This window comes from Pristiophorus japonicus, chromosome 20 (assembly GCF_044704955.1).
Source record: "Pristiophorus japonicus isolate sPriJap1 chromosome 20, sPriJap1.hap1, whole genome shotgun sequence".
In the NCBI taxonomy this organism is placed as follows: domain Eukaryota; kingdom Metazoa; phylum Chordata; class Chondrichthyes; family Pristiophoridae; genus Pristiophorus; species Pristiophorus japonicus.
In genome coordinates this window covers 75,476,848-75,482,847 of record NC_091996.1, presented here as the reverse complement: position 1 = coordinate 75,482,847, position 6,000 = coordinate 75,476,848, and the positions used below count along the sequence as shown (strand labels likewise).

Sequence of the window (6,000 nt, the reverse complement as noted above, 5' to 3'; positions counted from 1 at the left end):
GTCCCATTTGGCTTCTTATGCCTGCAGTTCACCGACGTTATTTACCACGCTCTGTGCATTTACCACATGCACTCCAAACAGATCGTAGACTGCCTCGCATTTGGTCCCTGTCTGATCCCTCCTATTTCTGAACAGTTCTTTCCTCTGCCGCTATTTGTCTCTCCCAGTCCCCTGTCTCACCTCTCTAATGTCTCATCCTGGTACCCACTCTCTGATGATGATGAACAACAGTGGTCCGAGCAAGGATTCCTGCAGGGCACCACTTTTCACGTTCTGCCACTCAGAGAAACTTCCCAAGCTCCGACCAACTGATTTATTTTTTGCAGCGGAATTTCCATCCATTCTGCTCACTGGCCCTTGAATCCAAACGGCCTGGTCTTGACCACCTTGTAGATTGTACATACTGCAGGTCCGGGCACTGTTTTTTCAAAAATTCTTTACTTATTAAATTTGTCTATTGCCACATCCGACTCCAACATTGATAGGATGATTTTAAAATTCCGTTGACCAATATGAGCATGCAATGGCGGTGCATTAGCCCCAAAACCCACGCGCGGCGGAAAGTGCCCTATCAATGACTACAAGAGCCCAGTGCGCCGGCGCAGTAACCAGGTGGACTCTGAGCATGCGCAGTGCCAGAGGTGGCGGCGGATTTTTTTGGCGGCGGATCGGGCGGGTGAGCAGCCGGGAGGGGATTGTGGGCCGGAGATGGATTGGACCCGCCGCTGGGTTTAAACGCTTGGTAAACACCTGGTATAAGCCTGGGGTCTGAAATTAGAGTCCGCAGGCCCGCTATTTGTCGCCCGGGTCCAGGCCCGCTCACTGACCGCCTGGGGCAGCAGTCTCTCCGGCCGCCATCTTGGGCAGGGCGGGTCTCGCGGCGCATGCGCGGTCCTTTGGGCAGGGACAATGGGTGGGCGGGGCTTCAGGATGTCTGTCAGTTTGATTGTGTCACGTGCTGGTGCCCAGGTTCTGATTGTTGCTGGTGACCCTGGGCAGCCCAGGCCTCACCCTATTGGGCAGCCCGACCTCACCCTATTGGGCCAGCCCAGGCCTCACTCTATTGGGCAACCCGGCCTTACCCTATTGGGCCAGTCCAGGCCTGACCCTATTGGACCATCCCGGCCTCACCCTATTGGGCCATCACAAAAGACCCAGCGGCCAGCAGAGAAAATCATCAGATCATGGATTTTATTCTCACTCTGTTCACAGCGGGATAACCAGAGCAAAGGGAGCGAGAAAACTGGGAGTGGAGGGAATAAATGATGGCGATGTTGCGATGGGTTTTGATTTCAGCACAGGGAGGAGGGAGAGTATGTGGGACTGGAATTTACAACTTTGGGGGAACAAGAGAGGAAAGAATCCTCCATAGAAACTAGAATTGTCTGTTGTGAATTTCTATCCTGTACTTACAGAGATGATTTTCGTAAACTTCTTTTATAGGTTATTAGAATGGGAGGATTTTCAGACAGGAAACTCAAACCAAACAACATGTCAAGATCTGACAGTCATTCGATTCATCAGCACCTGAATATCAGCGGCCTTTGAAGTTGAAGAAGAAATGTTTGTCTCTCCTGGCTGTTGGAAAAGATTTCAAACATCAGTGTGACTGGAAAAGCCCCAAGACACACACACCCGAGTGAGAGTGTTCCAGTGCACTGACTGTGGAAAGAGCTTTAACCAGTTACACAGCCTGAAAAAACATTGCACCATTCACAACGGGGAGAAACCGTACACGTGTCCTGTGTGTTGACGAGGCTTCAACCAATCGTCCAACCTGGAGAGACACAAGGACACCCACACCATGGAGAAACCGTGGAAATGTGGGGACTGTGGGAAGGGATTCAATTACCCATCCCAGCTGGAAATTCATAAACGCAGTCACACCGGGGAGAGGCCATTCAGTTGCGCTCAATGTGGAAAGACGTTCAAAGAATCATCGAACCTACTAAAACACCAGCAAATTCACACCGGGGAGAAGCCGTTTACCTGCTCCGTGTGTGGGAAGGGATTCTCTCAGTCTTCCCACCTGCTGACACACCAGCGAGTTCACACTGGGGAGAGACCGTACAGTTGTATTAACTGTGCGAAGACGTTTACCCGTTCTTCCAACCTGCTGAAACACCAGCGAGTTCACACCGGGGAGAGGCCGTTCACCTGCTATATCTGTGGGAAGGGATTCACTCAGTCTTCTAACCTGCTAACGCACCAGCGAGTTCACACTGGGGAGAAGCCGTTCACCTGTTCTGTGTGTGGGAAGGGATTCTCTCAGTCCTTCCATCTACTGACACACCAGCGAGTTCACACTGATGAGAGACCATTCAGGTGCTCTCACTGTGCGAAGACCTTTGCCCGGTCATCTAACCTGAAGACACACCAGCGAATTCACACTGGGGAGAGGCCGTTCACCTGCTCTGTGTGTGGGAAGGGATTCACTCAGTCATCCAACCTGCTGACACACCAACGAGTTCACAAGTGACTAGGGGTTGGATTCTGCTGTTAATCACATCCAGGACTGAACCGTGTTCATTCTGAAAATTGGGGTTTGTTTCTGCTGATATTAATAATCCCTGTAACTGGACTGGAGTCTAATATTCTGGATTTGTGTCAAATATATCAAATTTATTTGTCTGCTCAGGAAGTGTGTGTTTAATAAAAGCTGAACAAATAAACAGATCCCGGCCCAATAAACCAGCTCTATATTCACAGAGGGAGTCTGTTATCAAACTCTTTGACTGGACAAAATAAAGAAAGATCCAAAATGTAAGTATTGCATTACTCTTTTCTAAATACTTTTCAAATCCTGACCGATTCCTTCCTTCCTTACAGAATTCCCCATCGCTGTGGTGGTCGATATTGGGCAAAAATTGCTCACCCGAAATTTCTAACTGGTTTTCTCAATCAGATGTTTCAAGCTGACCAGTTCCTTCTCTCTGAGAATCTCCAAGGAGATGCGTTGATTTAAACACAGCTCTCCGCTCTTTTATATCTGGGATTGTGAATACCTGACCACTCAAATTTAAAAGGATCTGTCAGTGACATACAGACTGAACCAATCACGCAGCTACTACACAGATGCAAACATATGCAAATCAGGGCCAGACAGCTACTACACAGACCCAGGCATGTTCGACTTGGGACCAGACAGGTATTACAGAACCCTAACCCTGAACTAGTTCCCTCTCCAGCCTGTAACCGATGAAACTTTTAACACTGAGGCTGAAATGCCAGCTCGGTGTGCTGGGGGTGCAGGCAATTCTGGGCACAGAGGGAGCAGCAAACCCCTGGGTTCAGAGTAGGCACACTGGGTTTTGCCCTTTCCCGGGATTTTGCGATGAGCGTGTGCTGGGGCCCAGTGGGCTTTCACTTCCGGGTATTTCTGGGCGTGCTCGCACTGCTCCTGGAATTCCCGCACGTTTCCCTCTGGGAATGAGGCTAGCGCTCTGTGCCTTTAAACACTGGAGTGAAGCCGAGTCCTGCAGGAACACAGTCACCAGGAGAAGTTTCTAACTGCCCTGATCGACCTTTGGGGAGATTATTCCCACTTTTGATCTGCTTGTGGTTTCTCCCAATGTCCCGATGCTCCTTCCCTTGGATTGGATCTTTATTTGTTCCATTTGGATTGGTTTCAGTCTCACTGCTGAACCCAGCACTCAAAGCACTTTGCCTTTGAAGGTGGCAGGATGTTTATAAGGCTGTTATAAAAACAAGGGCTTTATAAATAGAAGCATAGAGAGCAAGGAAGTTATGCTAAATATTTATGAAGCATTGGTTAGGCCTCAGCTGCAGTATCGTGTCCCAATTCTGGGCACCCAGCTTTAGGGAGGATATCAAGGTCAAGACAGGGTGCAGAGGAGATTTACGGGAATGCTGACACTGATTCCTACTGCCAGGACTGTTGGTAACAAAAATACACAGATTTAAGATCATTGATCAACGATTGAGGGGAGATGAGGAGAATTATTAATGAATAGGGTGATTATGATCTGGAATTTTCTGCCTGAAATGTGGTGGAAGCAGATTCAACAATAACATTCTTACTACAGTTATACAGGGCCTTGGTGAGACCACACCTGGAGTAGTGTGTGCAGTTTTGGTCTCCTTACCTAAGGAAGGATATACTTGCCATAGAGGGAGTGCAGCGAAGGTTCACCAGACTGATTCCTGGGATGGCAGGACTGTCGTATGAGGAGAGATTGGATCGACTTGGACTGTATTCACTAGAGTTTAGAAGAATGAGAGGGGATCTCATTGAAACGTATAAAATTCTGATGGGGTTGGATAGACTGGATGCAGGGAGGATGTTTCCCCTGGCTGGGAAGTCTAGAACAAGGGGTCACAGTCTCAGGATACGAGGTAGGAAATTTAGGACTGAGATGATCAGAAATTTCTTTCATCAGAGGGTGGTGAACCTGTGGAATTCTCTACCACAGAAGGCTGTGGAGGCCAAGTCACTGAATATATTTAAGAGGGGGATAGATTTCTAGACACAAAAGACATCAAGGGGTATGGGGAAAAAGTGGGAATATGGTGTTGAGATAGAGGATCAGCCATTATCATATTGAATGGGGGTGCAGAATTAAAGGGCCAAATGGCCTCCTACTGCTATTTTCTAAGTTTCTATGTTTCAAAAGGCAATTGGATAAATACTTGAAAAGGAAACGTTTACAGGGCTATGGGGAAAGTACGGGGAGGGGGACTAATTGGATAGTTCTACCAAAGAGCCAGTACAGGCACAATGGGTCGAATGGCCTTCTGTCCATGATGATTCTATGAGTAAAATACTTTCTCAATGCATTTCACAGCCAGATTTCAGCCTCTCAGGCTGCAGTGAATTCCAGGCCGCATTCTTTCAAAACCAAACATGGTTTTGTTAGTCATTCGCGGGATACGGGAGTCAAGAAATAATGGAGGCTTGTAAAAAAGGAACGACAATAATCATGGGCGATTTTAACCTTCACATTGATTGGACAAAGCAAATTGGCCAGGGTAGCCTTGAGGAAGAGTTCATAGCGTGTATCCGGGATAGTTTTCTTGAACAGTACGTTGCAGAACCAACCAGGGAGCAGGCTATCTTCGATCTAGTACTGTGTAATGAGACAGGATTAATAAATGATCTCCGAGTAAAGGATCCTCTAGGAATGAGTGACCATAACATGGTTGTATTTCAAATTCAGTTGGAGGATGAAAAAGTTGGATCTCTAACCATTGACCTAAACTTAAATAAAGGAGACTGCAAAGGTATGAGGGCAGAGTTGGCTAAAGTGGACTGGGAAAATAGATTAAAGTGTGGGATGGTTGATGAGCAGTGCCGGATATTTCAGGAGATATTTCATAACTCGCAACAAAAATATATCCCAATGAGAAGGAAAGACTGCAAGAGAAGAAATAACCATCCGTGACTAACGAAGGAAATAAGGGAGGGTATCAAATTGAAAACAAAGGCATACAATGTGGCCAAGACTAGAGGGAGGCCAGAGGACTGGGAAACTTTTAAAAGCCAGCAAAGAATGACAAAAAAAATAATATAGAGAGGGAAGATAGATTATGAAAGTAAACCAGCACGAAAAATAAAAACAGATAGTAAGAGTTTCTACAGATACATAAAAAGGAAAAGAGTGGCTAAAGTAAATGTTGGTCCTCTAGAAGATGAGACTGGGGAATTAATAATGGGGAACAGGGAAATGGCAGAGACTTGGAACAAATATTTTGTATCGGTCTTCACGGTAGAAGACACTTAAAAACATCCCAATAGTGGATAATCAAGGGGCTATAGGTAGGGAGGAACTTAATACAATCACTATCACTAAAGAAGTAGTACTCGGTAAAATAATGGGACTAAAGGTGGACAAGTCCCCTGGACCTGACGGCCTGCACCCTAAGGTCCTAAAAGAAGTGGCTGCAGAGATAGTGGATGCATTGGTTGTAATCTGCCAAAATTCCCTGGATTCTGGGGAGGTCCCAGCGGAATGGAAAACCACAAATGTAACGCACCTATTT

The 6,000-nt window shown here is 46.7% G+C and overlaps 1 pseudogene; it reads left to right on the top strand.

Moving 5' to 3' along the window:
* The first annotated feature begins 1,707 nt into the window (after nucleotides 1-1,707).
* Nucleotides 1,708-6,000, top strand: part of LOC139232775 (zinc finger protein 229-like) — a 103,395-nt pseudogene continuing 99,102 nt past the window's right edge.